Here is a 16695-nt window from a genome sequence, read left to right as displayed (position 1 = left end):
CACGAATGTGTACAAAATAATGTTGTAAAGCGATATTAATGACATTTCTCAACTTTTCACTGTCTCTTTATAAATGCAAAAGTGTTGCAGAATTTGTAATTTTAAACATCATGTACAATTACATTTTGGACAATAAAAGAGGAGAAATAACTTTTTAACATCCAAACTCAATATTGTAAAAACGTAATAATAGTGACATTTCCCAACATCTCCCACTCTATATAAATGCAGACAAACAAATCCCCCGCACAACGCACGCAGCCCCTTATATCGCACATGGTTTTTCTTTGTCCACATTTTATTATTGCTTTTTCGATGACATTTATTACTGTGACGACTCAAATCAAATTGTTTACTACCTACCCGGGCCGCCTGCTACGTCACGACACACCCCTATATGGCAGGCAGGCAGCTGGAGACTGATCAGCTGCTCGGCCAATGGGCGCGGACTGGAGCCCGGCGCTCGGGCGCTGCGATTGGACGGCGGGGCTGGATTATATGTATGTATAGAAATGACTGAGTGCTAAAGCGGGGGGGGGCGGGGATTAGGGAGAAGTGCGGTCCTGCTGCTGTGTTGATTCAGATCGGAGAAAAAAACGGGACTAACAGGGAGTCGTGTTCGTCGCTGCTCGCGTGGATTAATGTGAGTGAATTTGCACTTTGCTGGCTCCGGCGGGGGGGGTCACTTTATGTCTTCGTGGGCTCTTTCTCGTGTGGGTCCTGCTGAGAAGTGCATTTCCAGGCCGACACACACACACACACACACCCCCCCACACACACACACAGACATACACACGCTGTTTTAGGCCAGCGAAGTGAGCCGCTGTAACGTAGCGCTAGCTATTTGTCTCGTGGTGCTGCAGTTATTTTGACATGACTGGAACAATGTGGCCAGTCAGCCCGGCCCTAGTGTCACTGTGCAGAGGCCATTTCACTGCAGCTCCTGCCACACAATAATTATAGCAATTCACCGTGTGTGAATATTAAAGGACGTTTTCGTGGCGTTTTTTTTTCCTCCCTTTTTCCGTCTACGTTGCGTCCTCTCATGTGCACAGGGGAACACAATCTGTGGGACGGCGGAACTCCGCTCAAAAATTGTGGCAATTGAATATGGCCGTGTTGTGTTGGCACACGAGCAAAGTAAAGTGACAGGACTCGAGACGTATCGTGGACATTCAGCTGCCTTTGTTTCATAAATTACGCCCACACGCGAGCCCACGCGAACTTTTACCGCTGCACTTCTGCTCCGCACATTGTCCGAACATTTCAACTTTAAGGTTGCCTTGTGTGTCAAGTGTTGCATCATGTGTAACTCGCGTGCCGAATGCCTCGCAAGACCCGGAGTGGTCGGTGGCGGGTCTAAAGTCCGACTCCCGGAGGTGTTTATCTGAGCCCGAGCGAGGCCACTTCTGAAAATCCCGGTTTCTTGAATGGAGTTTGGCGTGAAAGTGTTCGTCCGGGCAGCTGCGAGGGATAACGGGACGTCGCCGGGGCTCCTGTCGTCACCCAGCTCCCGGTCTGACCGTGCCATGGCGCTGCCTAATCACCCACTCCCCTCTCTTCTCATTCTCCTCTCTTGACAGTTTTGTTTCGAAGGGGAAAAGTTTTTCCAGCGTGGGGAGAGATTGTTTTTAAAAACCCGACTTCAACTCCACCGGCTCGAGGGGCACACGTTCGGCGACCCTGGCTGCGACAACACTCGGGCCCGCCTCCCCTCTGCTGCTGCACAAAGTGACGGTTGATATGCCACATCAGGTAAGACCCTCCGCAGGTGATGTTATTGTGACAGAAAAAGCAACCGGTTAGCAAGTCCCGAGCTAGCCGCCGCACATCAGCCACAAACGTGCGTCTTTCCTCTTTGTTTCCACGCTGCACTCGTGTTTACGTGCGTGGAGGCCTCATGGCATTTCGCGTTGCGTATTCATCTCGCATATCAGCAAACTTCCACTGCGGCCCGGCTGTGTTTTGTGTGAGTGGTGTTATTGTTATAGGCGGGTGCTTCCCTCCACATTCCACACGTGTATGTCTGCCTGCTGCAGGGCCAGTGCGCAAATCCCTGCCAACCCGAAAGCTCCTATCGAAATCGACGGTGTTATCGTGGTTTCCACGAAGCTGTGTGTATACAGATGGATGTTTCTGATGGGTTCATTTGGGGAGTACGGCGGTGCTGCCTGTCATTCTCCCTGGAGGTGGTCCGCAGCTGATGAGGAGGGAGGCTGCTCCTCTTTAGGCGGGGAGGACAAAGGGAGCGATTAGCATGGAGCTGAGAGGAGCAGAATGGACACGGGTTTTGACTCCAGTCACTTGCTACTTAGTTACTCAATAGTCCAATGATGTATCAAATCATCACCATCAAATACTGCGGAGTTGTGATAGAAAATGATAATCGTCTGTCGTATTTGATCAGAAAACATTAGCCAACACACAGGAGGATTTGTGGCAGGGCTGTTGTATCCTGCTGCATTATTTTAATTAAGGTGTGCCCACTAAATTAGCTAATGAGTGTAGATACATTTATTCACTGTTTGTCACAGCATTGTCCTGTCCATTAACTGGATTCTCTCTGTTTACACTGAAGAACTTGACTTAAAATTTAAGATTGGTATGACATGGGGGGATTTCCTCACTGAGTATGCAGAAGGAAAATGTTGTATCATCAATTTATTTTATTTTACTAACTTTCAAATGGAAACAGAAAATGTATAATGGCTGAATGGAAGCTTTGGATGAGTCATGGTGCCATGCTACATTTACCATAACAGCAGTCGTGGAGAAATAACTGACGATAATAATTCTAATATATAATGCTTCGTTGGGTAGGACATGTAAACAAAACTGTGGCTGCGTCTTGAAGCGCTTTGGGAAGCTCCTAAGCTTCAATTGACTTTGCATAGATGTTGTGCCACAGTGGAGCGATTTCCGAGTTGCAGATTATAGGTTTTTGTCTGAAATACTCCCAAACAACAGAGGATCCAGTGCAAGGGTTTGTAGCTGCATCTTGCTTTGGTCGGGGGCAGCCATCGTTGCAACGTGCTGTTTTTGCAAAATCAATCAGTTTTGTGGATTGCATTGCCTCTGCACTAACTGTCCTTTTTAAAAATAAAACTCATGAATTGCTTGGCTAAAAAACCTCATTCTTTTTTGCTCCTCCTTGAGACCTCAACAATATACGGGCAAAGTTTGTATGAATCTTAGGAACCATGGACAGGAGTGGACAGGACTGTGTGTTGACAAGTTCAACTTATTTTATTCTATTCTGCATCGTATGACTCGTATCCTACACGTGTACAGATAAAAGCAACTATCTGTCAGGAGTATTTTTTCTTTTTGTTTGTTCATACTCTTTATGTTACAGTTTGTAGAGTTTAGGTGGATATTCTATGATCCCAAATCAAGATATCAGTGGCTAATGCCCATGATAAAATTATTTTCACAGTGAAATTTTGTTTCACGTTGAGGCTTGAATTTAAACAAAACCATCAGTCTTGCTTTGAATGATAAGTACTATTTAGTTAAATCCGTTTGCAGGGATATATCTGTCTTAAAAATAATAATGGGGATTATGTGAAAAGGGGTTTTCCCCCTTTTCAGCATAGTATGTGAAAACACTGCTTTGTTCATGGTGACTTAAAGGGACGGTTCCAGCCTTCTTTTTTGTAGTGTTAACGCCACTTACTTTGATGAAAGACAATGCACCTTTGTTCGATTTGACACAAGCAGGAGATTATAACCTTTTTGTTTTGTTCTTTGAGAGACATGTTCTTTTTTTCTCATTGTGGTCTTGTTACACTATTTGTATGTTTGCTTGGTTTAGCACTTTGTGATTTTACATGGTAGCTGAACTCCTACATTGAGTAAACACACAAAAACACTTCAACCTGCAATAACATGATTCACTGACCACTTACCTCCTACTGCTCCCGGCCAAAAGTTTCTATTTCAAAGACTGGATGGTTTCATGTTGCCAGTCAAAGAACATACAGTACAACATGCACTGGATCTTTGGAGTCAACATGTTGATCACAGTTCTATCAGTCTGGAAATAGCTGGAAAGGGACAATCACACTGTCACACAGGAGAGGAAGACCTCACCAAAGTCTTTATTTTTTCTTCAGTGGTAAAGTGAATTTAACCGGCATTCATTTCCATGTCAAATTACTCCTTTGTAGCCACAGGTTTTTATCGGCTTTAAAGCATGGAACCCAGGTGGACACAAAACTCTTTGCCTTTTCAGTCACCACCGTTGGTAACTTCTTTGTCTCTGGTACACGTTCCATCTGTCTCCATTCAAGCAAAGCTACCATATCATTCAGTTGGTGTTGAGTGTTTTGAAGCTAAGGTAAAAGATAAAGGAGTAAGAAAAAGTTTTCTGGCACATTTGTGATTGAATGTGACGCAACAAAAAAGAAAGTCAAGCTTATGTACTTAAAGTAGGCAATCATGTTTTAGCAGGTTTTCCCTGTTTAAAAAACCCACATATACATGCTAAATCTTGTGTAATAAGGCTGTAATAATGGTGTAATAATATCTTTCACTGTGTTGATTCTTTCATATTAAGCTTCCCTCCAGTGTAAAGGGCCTTTTTCTGTAATGAAGTGCTCATTGGAGCAAATAATGCCCGGGAGGTTTGTATTCTGCTTAGTTACAGGCGGGTTGTAAAATGATCACAGATGCATATGGGCCTCAGATGCACAGGGCCTCAAGGTGCAGCACACTTTTTTTAAAACATAAGCGAATTCCCGACAATATGGAATTCTTGAGTGCAGTCGTTATTGAACACACACACACACATTCACACATTTGCACCAACAGGTCTGCACACCTACACACTTTGTTGCCGTGAGTTAAAAGTTTCCAGTGTTTTTGTTTGGTTCATGGGTTTAAAGACGGTGCTGCTCCTTAGTTGCTTTTAAAGTCTTTTTTTTTTAAGTGATTTGTAAATACAATGCAAATAGAACAGTTGTTTGACAGTTAAGACTGTTTATTCTGTTTGATGAAAGGGATCATAGAAACAAACATTTAAAATAAGTCGTGTTGACATACGAAAGGTGAGTTCTATCCTGATATGACAGCGTTTCACACTGTTTAAATCTAAGTGAAGCAGCTGCGGGGCGAGGTTATGATGAGCTCTGTCTGCCTGTTGAGAACTGCATGCCCGTCACAGGAACATTTACAGCTATAGCAGAATCTCTTGGTGTAATGTTGAGTTCTGTCTGCCAATAAAAAAGCGTCCATTGGCGGACAAGTGGGCCAATGATGTGGCGGGATTTCTCCCAGCACTCACTATGATTGGTCCAGCTATAAGAGACAGATTTGTTATCAATGCAGTTGTGAAAGAGAGACAGCAGGACAACAAAGGACGAAGCAAAGGCATCTGTCTTACAAAGCTCTACAATGAAGCTAAACTAGACACCTTTTTATGAGAAGTGGAAACATCTTCACGGTGCATTAAGAAACTGTAGCGGACAAATTGCACTGGGGTGAGCTGCCCGTTTCTAACCCTTGCCTTTTGATGGAATAATTAATGCGATACACTGTCTGTAAAAATAACTTGAAGTTACAAAAGATAAAATTAAGCAACAATGTCAATTAAACCAGAGAAACAAATATAGATGGAAGATGAGATACAACTCTTTTTCTTTATTAGAAAATTCTTATTAACATTCATGCAAATATCTTATAACAATCCAAAATACCCTCAAAGCAGTATTTCTTATTTATGAGAGCTACAGTGATTTAACATTGTGTGGCAGAATATAATATAATATGTATTGTCTCACATTATTGTAACATTTGCCACCCCAACACAAAATATGCTGTTTTTCATTGTTTGCTATAACTACTGTTCAATCTGTCACTTGTGTGATAAACCTTTCCATGAATTATAAAAGACTGTTCTGCCCATAAGTATTGGTGGTCACATGATGGATTCATGCAGATACTGTTTTTTGACAACTGTGTTTAATCAGTTTGTGATGCTTGGGGTTATGTGGCTCTCAGTGATTTTATTTATCTTTGGAAAGCTGTGATGTTTGTTTGTCTTGGTCTTGTCCAGAGTCAACGCTGTGGTTATGGGTCTTCAAAGTTCAGGCAAATATTTGTATACTGATTCCAGTTTAATCTGCACTGATCATCTCAGATTTAGATAATCCCCTGTAGCAATACATTGTCACAGATGGAAGCTCGGGCTCAGCTTGGGATGTTTTAAAGCAACTGGTGATGTATAGGGATGTTCTAACCAAGTTTTTTTCAGTTTGTCCTAAATCCCCATCTAAAGTATTTATCATTGGGCATATCCAATTCTGAGTCCGATCCAATACCTCTATTCAAGATTAATCAACTGTAGAGTTATCTTGACATAACAGCTGTGGCTACTAAATCTGACATACCTTATTTTTCACATTTCTACTTGCTACAAGCCGTAGAACTCCTCTGTGTCTCTTTATTATTTGTATGTTTTCTGCATGTTTATTTGTTGGGTAAAATTGTAAATAAAGTTCAATCGGGGAAATGATGGGGCCATACTTTTTTGACTTTTTGCCCTCACAACAGAGGTTATGACCCATATAATTACACATACAGATTGTTGTCATTCAACTAGCTCTGTATGGTGTTGTCTTTTCTCTTGAATTTTCCCCTTTGTCTGTTCAACCATGGTGTTCACACTGACCAGTTTCTCCTCTGCCAAATGGGGACTCGTCACCCACCCCCTGCATGGTAAAGTCTTTTTTTCCCCCAGGAAAGACCTACCAGACACCAGTTGCCTGCAATAGCTAAATGTAAAAGCTTTCCTGAACTGGTCAAAGGTTGAATCATTACTTTGGAATAACTCTGCAGTAGAGAGGAGATAAAACAGACGTTTGTTTTTTTGTTCTTTATGACATTCACATGTAACACATTATTCCTTTTTGGTTATTCCTGCAGCCACAGTCTCCTTCTCGCCTCCTCCCTCTTTAATGTGAATGTGCTAAACGGGGGCTAATGGATTCCTTATGGGAGGTACTTGTGTAGATGCAAAGGCTCTGGTGTTGTGGCTGGGGTGATTAGGTCTTGTTTGAAGTCCCTAAGGGGCTTGGCGAGATTAAACGTCAATAGCTGCTCACCTCACTGTTTAAGGTCACAAGACACCATAGGAGTTGTGCTCATGGACTTGGAAGTTCCCAGGCCTTAACAACTGAAAATCATGGTGGTGGTAAACCTAGACATAGAACATAGCGATCACAGGGTTTGTGCAGCAGGTTGTGGTTTATGGTAACTAAACGCAACATGAACACTGACAGGGTTCAGTTCCCATGGAACAAAAATGTATTCCCTATTGGAAATGAAAGGCTATTTAGACAGAGAGATGGCGTTTCAAGCAGTTTGATTCTTGTTGAAATTCATAGCCTGATTGTGGAGTGTTTCTCAAAGAGCCATTTTTTATTTCATGCAGTTTTCAAGGGTAGGATGGGTTGAATATGGGATACACCTCTGGGTAGTGCTGTGCAACTTGGCATTGAACAATACATCAATTCAAGGATTGCATAGATGTGCCTAGAGATAGTGAAACTTTGGAATACATGGATTTCTTATTTTCCTACTCCTGAATTCTATCAAATTGGCTGCAAGTACTTGTTAGACTGACTAAAGATAAAGCATAGGCCCAGTTTTCCTTTAGCAGGGTCTTGTGGGGCTTAACGTGCAGCTTAAATGATTAACAAGAGACTAAAATCACCATCAGTCTGACTCTGCAGAGGTGAATCAGATAACAAATCTGAGTTGGCGTTAAAGTGACAGCTACTTATTGAACCTCAAGTCTGAAATTCATAAATTGATGTGGCCCAACAAAGGTCAGACTTATTGACATATAGTTTTATAGTAGGGGTTCAGTAAATGTCAGGAAAAGTTAGTTTTTCACCTTTGTCTCCCAGCGAGGTTAATGTAGTGAGAAATTTGGTCACAGGTTGGTCAGAGTTTAGTCATGCAACTTGGATGACATGATGGGAAAGCCTTCAATTTTACTGTTGGAAAAATATGGACAGATGCTTGCATTTTCTCAGGTCACATAAAGAGCAGGTCTATGAACAAGTAGCAATCTAAGTCTCCCTGCATTTTTATTTAGCTTAATTTGAATCAGACTGGCAAACTCCAGGCTAAAGATATTTCCCTTATAACCATCACTGCCTTCTGTGTGGATAAATGGACTCTGTTTCCATTGATTTAAATGGAGGCTTTTAATTAGACTGATGTGCGACTCGGGTTGCATGTGTTTTACTGCCACACTAAAAGCACAGCTTGCTCATTAGTGCAGTCACTCATTAAACCTGGAAGTGTGTGTTTGGACACGTATGAAGTTTCCTGAGACTTGGAGTGGAGAGTGACAAGGCCCTTTTGAAATGGTCTGTTCAAGATGGCTATGTTGTGCCTTAATTCCACTACCCCGGGATGAAACGGTTACTGGTTTGATAAAATTCCTGAAAGTAAGTATAACCGTGTCAAATTGATCATTTACCGAGGTTTTAAAGCTGGTAAAAGCTATCCAGCATTCACCACAGTACGCAGCGCTAGGCCTACAATCCACACATTTCACCACACAAGCCTTGATAGATATATATAATGACACTATTGATTTTATCATGTATTATTAGTTAATACATTTGTTATATTTTTTTGGATGGCTGCTCTGGCTCCTATGAAAATCCTAGAGGAAGTACAATTTAACATACCGCAACAATACTGATAATCCTGATCATTTTTGTCACTATAATGGTGATACAAAATATCATACCGTTTCATTTCTACAAACACGTCTAATGGGGGGTTATTCCATGGAATGAACATGATACATCTTTTTAATTTGGGAGCTTTTTTTTCAGACTATTGGAGGAGCCAGCAGCTGCTCTCACACATAACATATGGTAATCAAATCTTCCCGTGACGTCATCTTTTAGTATCATTCTTCCAAAATGGGGCCCTGACATTTCTGGATGTTTTTGAGGGAATTGCCACGGAGTGACGAGGAAACATTTGTCTCCTTGTTGCTCGCTCTTTCTGTGTCTGTCTGTTGAGGCCCCAGTGTAAGGGGCTTTCAGCGAGCTGCTAACCCTCATTCTCAACCTTCCCCCCCCCCCTCCCTTCCTCATTTTGTCTTTCCTGATGTCACTGTAGCACAGAAAGGGAGAGACCACCCCCGAGGGTGATTGGTTGTAGCTCAACAGGCCCCCCACAGAAGGCTCCTCCCCTCTCATCCTGTTTGTGGGACATGTTGAATCTGAGAGTGTTGTGGATGACTTGGCAAGAGGCTACACACACACACACCCCGACTCACAGACACACAGACACACGGTTCAAGTCAATATGTTGTCACTATATACATATTTCACGCCTCTATCGTTTTGCTTGCATCTTTTTGAAACGTGTACGTTTACACACACACACACACACACACACACACACACACAAATCCACTGCGATTCTTTCCCTTTTAGGTAAAGATGTTTAAATTAAACAGTACTTCCCATATTTTTGACAAACAAGATTTGACATCTGCTCTTACTTTTCTCATTGGTTTTAAAGTCCGTGTCTGTAGAAATGTTTTATAAGCGCTAAACATTGGCTTTATGAAATCTTGTTTTGTCCTCTCTTTTTAAATCTGCTTTAAAGAAATCCTGACTCTCAATCTAAACGTGTGTGTCATGTTTTATTTCTCATTTATGAAAGGCTATAACAGAGCTTTCCAGAAAAGACAAATGTGTGTCCTGTAAATAAAATAATGCTCAATGCATCAAAGTTTGTATTAATTAATCAGTGGCACTAAAACACCAAGAACATTCAGGGTCACAATGAAACCATAAAAAAGGGATTGGAATTTCCAGTCAGTGTGAGCATATTATAACTAGATACCAAACTAGCATTAATGTCAGATAGTTGTGATCTCTGTGGAATTTAAATGGGTATGACATTATTGAGGTAAAAACCCAATGGATTAATTTCATGATCTTTCTTTGTCTCACATCTGTTTTTAACTTCTTAAACTGCTTTATTCATTTGCACATCAACAATCCTTTTTGTTCTCTTTCCCTTCTCTTTATATCACCTCCTTTATCTTCTGTTCATCCAGCTATTGTACGCTTTGTGTAGCATGCTGCACGTCTTTCTTTTAATATGTCATGTCCTCCTTAGGAGTATCAATGACCCCCTTCATGTTTTTTTTATGAGGTTCCATAAAGCTTTTCATATCAGATATTCCTATATATTTATCTAAATTCACAAAGTTCTAGTTTCATTACATTAAAAAAACTATTTTGTTATTTATTACGGCAGCTTTAATTATGAATTCCATCTGGCAGATATTAACAAGTATTTTTCATTAGTTCATTTTAAGTTTTTAATCTCACCTTGTTTTACCCCTAGCTTTTCTTATTTTAAATAAAGGATTTGCTTTAAATTTGTATTTATTCCGAAGGCATATTTTGCAAACATTTTTTTTTTTTTTTTTAGTTGGAATGTTTTCTGGACTTCTGCTTATTGTAAATTATTCATTATTCACATTCATATGTGGATATTCATTTTAAGATTTTAAAGAATACAAAGAGAGATATGCAGACATGCAGAAATGTTTGTCTTTATTGCTTCACCTCAGGTGGTTAAAGTAAGTTTTATTTGCATACTTGTTCACTGTCAAATGAAAACAGGATGGGATTAATGCAACACAGATTTCTCTTTTTTAGCTATGGTTACAAAATTGGTCTTAAATCAAATTCCTGGTAGCAGTAAAGTCTTAATTTGCCTCTAAACTCGTTCCTCTTACAGTCCGTCTCTGCCTCATTTCTATCTGTTGTCGTTTTCTCTCCTCCCTCCCCTGCACCGCCAGCATTTTACGCTTGTTATTGTCTTCTCTCTGAACCACTGTCTCTCTCACTGTGTCCTTACTTTTGCATACTTCTTTTTTTCCCTTGTTATGGGGTTTCCTTCTTTTTTTCCCTCTGTTCCGTTCCCTGTTTTCTCTCCTGCTGTGTGCTGTATTATGTAGCATTTAAGACTATTTGCTTTTGGCAGGAGCTGTAGTCTGCTTGGGACAGATTTGCTTTAGTGTTGAGCTGAACCTAGACACAGACACATACAGTCTCTTTCTATAATATTCTGCATTCTTCTGTGGATATGAATATTTCTTTTGAGTTTGTTGTTGCGATGACTGTTTTTTGCTGTTTAAATTATTTTGAACTGCTCTGACATTGTTCGATGGGCTGATTGGACGGCTCTGCTTCATCAGTGAAGAGTGGCTTTAGCTCTAATGAAGTTATATTTTAATAATCACATGCAACAGTATAATGGATTTTATTTTGATGAAAGGCTCTGTGAGCCAAAGGGGATTGAAGTTATTTAAATCTTACAGAGTGAGAAGATTAATAACATATATTGTGTGGTCCTGTTTTTAAAATAAGTAATGAAACAGTTTACATAAAAAGGTTCCTTATACCATGATCTCATGTGTTTTAAGCTTGGTATTAATTGCGTAAGTGCAGTCTTTTTGATAAATTAAGAAAGGAGGAATGCCAGCTATTTACTTCAACTTTTCTTGGTCTGAAAACTGGGGTTTGGGCTCCTTGGGCTGCAGGGAATTTTAACAGGTATTTTTCATTTCATCATCAATTTATTTAAGTAAATCAATTGATCATTTGTCAGAATGACAAAAGGATATTATAGTTATTAATCTGCAGATTTATCAAAAATAATATAAGTTGCAGCCAGAGCGGGATGGTTTAATAAAATAAATACGGTCTATGTGAAGCAAGAGAGGCAAAGCTTTATTTATTAAGCTGTTTCGGCTGTTAAACAAGGTTGGAGAGAGAACACAGCGTTTTTGTGAGTGTGTGGAGCGGTCGACACCAGTGCTAAAAACATGAAGAGAAAGCGAAGGCCACCAAGGCTGATCTCATAAACTAACCCTAACCCTCACTGACCATTACCTTTAAACTGAGCACTCTACGACATTTGCTGTTTGCAGATGAGCCTGATGGGCTGTGTAGTTGGCAGCATAGTGACTGCAGCCACACCAAAAGGAAATAAACTGTTTTTATACTTTAACATAAAATCTTTCTACTTTCAACCAGAGAAGATTGCAATATATTTTTTATCTTCTACCTGCGGACAACTTAAACCAAAGCACACTTCGAAGTGATCCTACAATTACTTTGTTTGGAAAATAAGATTTGAATAGGTGTTTTGATATATATATAGCAGTGTGTTTACATTTTGTGTCTGTATTTAATAAAGTGCACCCGTCTCTCAGCAGCTGGTTCTCCGGCAGGTGGTCTGTTTACCAGGCTGGCTCTCACTGCACTCTGACTTTCACTTATCCTCCATCTATCCTTTGTTTACACGGCACATTCCCAGTATTTATTAGCACCTTCAAGGAGGTTACATTTTGCTTTATGTACTTTTTTATTAGCAGGATTACACAAAAAATATCTCACCGATTTTCATGGAACCTTGTGGAGGGCTGGGATATGACCGAAGAATGAAGCCATTTAATTTTGGTGTAAATCCAAGAATTATTTTCTCACTTTCTTTAACATTGTGGGATAGGGTGTTTTTCAATATTTTCATGGATTACTCAGCAAATAATTCATGGATCATGATGAAACATATCAGGACATGTTATGGGGACCAATATTTATGAGTGTGTGCAATTGACTGTTGGGCCATATCGGTGGAACGTGCTCTACTGAGTTCCATTTTAGATATATTTGGATATATTTTGCAGGGCCTTTGCTCGATGTTCCCTCTTCTAGTGTGTGTGAGACATGCTTTTGGACCTGTCAAAATATAGTTGCGTCTGACACGTGGCATGTGGATGAGAATTGTGTCCACGTTGGTCGCTGTTTAGGAATGTGTGAGTCATTGCATGTTTGGATCTGCCATGCTTGTCATGGCATAAACATGTGTGTATCTGTCAATAGAAGTGACATACTATATGGTGTATGTGTATATATCTATATCTATATCTATCTATATCTATATATAGATATAGATATATATAGATCGATATATGTATATATATGTGTGTATATACTTGTTTTTATTTTTGCCCATGCTCTGTGTGTGTTTGTCGGTATCCAGTGTGTATGCTGAAAGCTGACACAGCTGTTCCACAGTAACTTCACTGTTTCTCAACACTATCTACAGTTTCACTCTCTGGCTCTCCTCCATTCGACTCTTGCCACTTCCCTCTATCACAGTTTTTTCCCTCCCTCTCCGTCCATCTCAGATTTTTGCACTGTGTGTCATTCCATTAGACCACCTGTGTAGATTCATTGTACCAACGTGTTTATAGCGTCTCTTGATGTGTTTACTAATGGCCATTATGGCGTCCTGAAGCCTATAAAGCTCATCTTTGCCAAATGCATTCAGAGCACTGGAACGTTTGTCCTTTAAAAATAAAGTGAACATTGTCTAACCTGGATAAACAGAATTTAATCACACTCATTTTAAAATGCTGGTCAGTGTCAAATTCATTTTATTGTGCAATATAGTCTCACGATTAACTATCACCTCCTTCAGACCCCTAGTGTCAGTTAAATCAGGAACATATACAGAGAACCCATGACTGTGACCCCAATTAATATCAAGCATAGTGGCACAGTTTCTTTGTTACTTTATTCACAGATTGTCTGGTTTTGATAGGGCTGAAATGATCAGGAGAAAAGCATATGGAGCTCATCATGGTATTACACTGTCAAGGATAGAAACCATTTCAAAAGAAAATGTGCCATTAACAGACGCATATTTTTAACCATTTAGAATTGAAGCAACATTGTAATTAGGTGGGTTGAACTGGTAATTGTGACAATGAATGGACCTTGATTACTTTGTTTCCTTCCATATCATTGTCATACCAACAGTCTCTCCTCACAAATGTTAATGTCAAATGTTTGTACTACAGTGACACTCTTTATAATGTTATCAATATGAAAATGGAAATATGAATCTGTTTGTTTCAATTTGATGCATATTTGGAATACACAGATTGAAAAATAAAAAAAAAAACTACAAGGGTACCATTATCTCAGGCAGGAAAAGTGGAGCCATACATGTTAAGGAAACGAAGATGTCAAAAGAGCTTTTGGTGATAAGGTGTTGACCTGCTGTAAACCCAAAATTTGATCTCCTCAGTGGATTCAATATTTTTTGTTCTGCTTCCTCCTGTGCCAGCTTTATTGCTCCAGATATTTCTGCGTTGTTGTGAGCAGAGAATCTCCTGCTGCGTTGTTCACGTGTGAAAAGCAAACTCTGAAGACAGTCCGGACCCCACTGTGTGAACGTCCCTCAGAGGTTTCAGCTTGAACACTTTCCGAGGCTGTTTACATCCATATTGGGTGAATCGTGCACAGTGGAGCAGGACAATGAAATTCGACACACTGCAAAAACAAACGCTGAGCGTGTTTTTTACTATTGTGGCCAAATAGTAGAATATTTTGGACTGGTCAAGTTAGGTCGTCGGACTTCTTTCCAAGTGAAAATATTTTTCACAAAGTAGAAATCCAACTGAAGGAAGCAGGGAGAACAGATGCCTGGCTTAAGCATTATCTGAAAGGATTTACACACTTCTCAGCGGACTCATCACACTGTACTGTACTTATTTGATAAACTATTTATCAGCAAAACAGATTTTAGCTGTCACAAAATAAATGTAAATTCAATGTCACTGCTGTTTTATCTTTATTTAATTGTCCAAAGATCCTAAGAAGGAAACCCAGCAATACTCAGTCGTGGTAAAATAGATCCTTTCAGCCCTGTCATCCAGCCTGAGGGGCCCCTGAGCTGGCTTCGAGCCAGTGGCAGCAGGGAGGTGAGGTGCTTTAATACACCTAAGCCAGGAAAGGAAAGTGTTTACACCAGACTGAATCAAACAGTGGAAACAACTTTTGTGACTAGACTGACAGAGCGAATAACGATAACAGTCTGCGTTGTCTCATAAAAGCTGTGGGCCTCGACAACTTGTGCAAACAGATTTGAAGTAACAGATTTTATGATAAGAATAAATTGTCTAATATTTAACATAAGTTATGTCAGATGTGTTTCCATTGCTTGAAGTAAAAAAAATTTGAAAAATCCCCACTTCCATATATATTGACAAAACATTTGACTCAAAGGAATACATCTAAATGTAAACAATTCTCATAATATCCTTTCTGATATGATTTTATTATCAGTGTTGCACCTTTGCATTCTGTTTATAAACCTGGTAAGTCTCACATTACTGGTGAACATATATCATGTTTGGCCTGTAGCCAGACATGATTCTTGGGTTGTCGATTCTTGAGTTGTTAGGTAAGTCTCTCCCCCCGCCCATAAGTTATGTAAAACTTCAGTCAGTAATGTCTTGTTTTCTGAGATGTTAAATGTAAAACAGTTTGTGTTTTTCTCATAATTAATCATTGATTTCTATGCAGATGAATTGGTTATATTTTCCCCTGCGGTGCTGCTTTGCAACAGCTGTAGCGCTGTAGGATTTATGCTCTTCACGCGGTGCTGACATTGATAAAATGACAAAATGAGTTTATAAATTAAAGCATTTCCTGAGGTCGTACTTTGGCTGAGAGGCTCTTAAAGTTAACATTGAGTTCAGACAAAAGAAGACGTGCAATATTCATCAACAATGTGTTACGTTATATGCTGACATGGGCAGAAAGCATGTAAAGGCCTGGCTGTGTGAAGGCTAACTCTGTTGGTAAATGTTGTTTAGGTATGAAATGAACAGTCTGAAGAAACCAAAATGTAGGGGGGGTTTTATTGTCAACATGTGTCATACTGTAAGTATGTTCATGATGTTGGTGATATCAGTTATTTCTTTAATATCTGCCCTGAGTCTTAAAAAAAAGATATTTATTTAATAAAGGTATGAAGAACTCAGTTCTCACTCAGCCGCACATTTCTTTTCTACCCAGCCTCCCTTCTGGCAGCTTTGACTAGAATCTGCATCACTTACATAACGCTGTCATTCCACGGATGCCTTGCAAAAAAAACTTTTTTCTTTCACCATTTGTCTTTGAATCGAACTGTTGTTCATTCTTTAAGAGCCAGTGCAGGCATTAAAGATGACCTGTTGATTCTTCTTTCATGGTTTTCCCTGCCATTATAAGACTTGTGAATAGAGCTTTAGCATTGTTGTTAAGTGCTCAAACAGAATGAGCAGAAGCAACTGTGCTGACTATGCTGTGTAAAGTAGATTGGGTAATGCTGCACACAGTGTGATAACAAAAATACCCTTTCATCTAATCCATCCATCAAACTGCTTATCCTTTATTGGTCCCAGGGGGCTGGAGCCAATCCCAGTTGATATTGGGCGAGGGGGGGGATACACCACCAGATTTGCCGCCCACCACATACAGAGAGAAACAACCATTTACATGACTCCACACAACTCCATATAACTCCACAGGGAAAGACCCAGTTAAGTTAGAGATCTCTTATGCTATTAAGATAATGTAAACAGGTTTTGGTTCATTATAAGTTTAGATGATGGGAAACACTGTAGTAGTAATCACAATAATAATGTGGTAGCCTGACTCAACTGACGGAATTAAGCTGTACAGTAAATCTCAGTGCTGGTGTGTATATGTGCACACATACATGTCTCTGTAAAAGTGTATATGTGTACACAGCCACAGAAACCGAGAGAGTAGTTTTGTTTTCCAAGGATGTATGCTAGTT

The 16695-nt window shown here is 39.9% G+C and overlaps 1 protein-coding gene across 2 annotated transcripts in view; it reads left to right on the top strand.

The window, feature by feature from the left end:
- The first annotated feature begins 559 nt into the window (after positions 1 to 559).
- Positions 560 to 16695, top strand: part of LOC133956223 (vitamin D3 receptor A) — a 73493-nt gene continuing 57357 nt past the window's right edge. Inside the window, exons 1-2 of one of the 2 annotated variants that reach the window (XM_062391112.1) lie at positions 560 to 643; positions 1584 to 1755. The gene's annotated coding sequence lies outside the window, so the exon portion shown is untranslated. Of the gene's footprint in view, positions 644 to 684; positions 1756 to 16695 lie in introns of those variants that run through there. The other variant, XM_062391111.1, reaches the window with a different exon arrangement.

Source organism: Platichthys flesus, chromosome 7 (assembly GCF_949316205.1).
Source record: "Platichthys flesus chromosome 7, fPlaFle2.1, whole genome shotgun sequence".
Classification (NCBI taxonomy): domain Eukaryota; kingdom Metazoa; phylum Chordata; class Actinopteri; order Pleuronectiformes; family Pleuronectidae; genus Platichthys; species Platichthys flesus.
The sequence above is the reverse complement of the archived record's forward strand: the minus strand, read 5'-3'. Positions and strand labels throughout refer to the sequence as shown.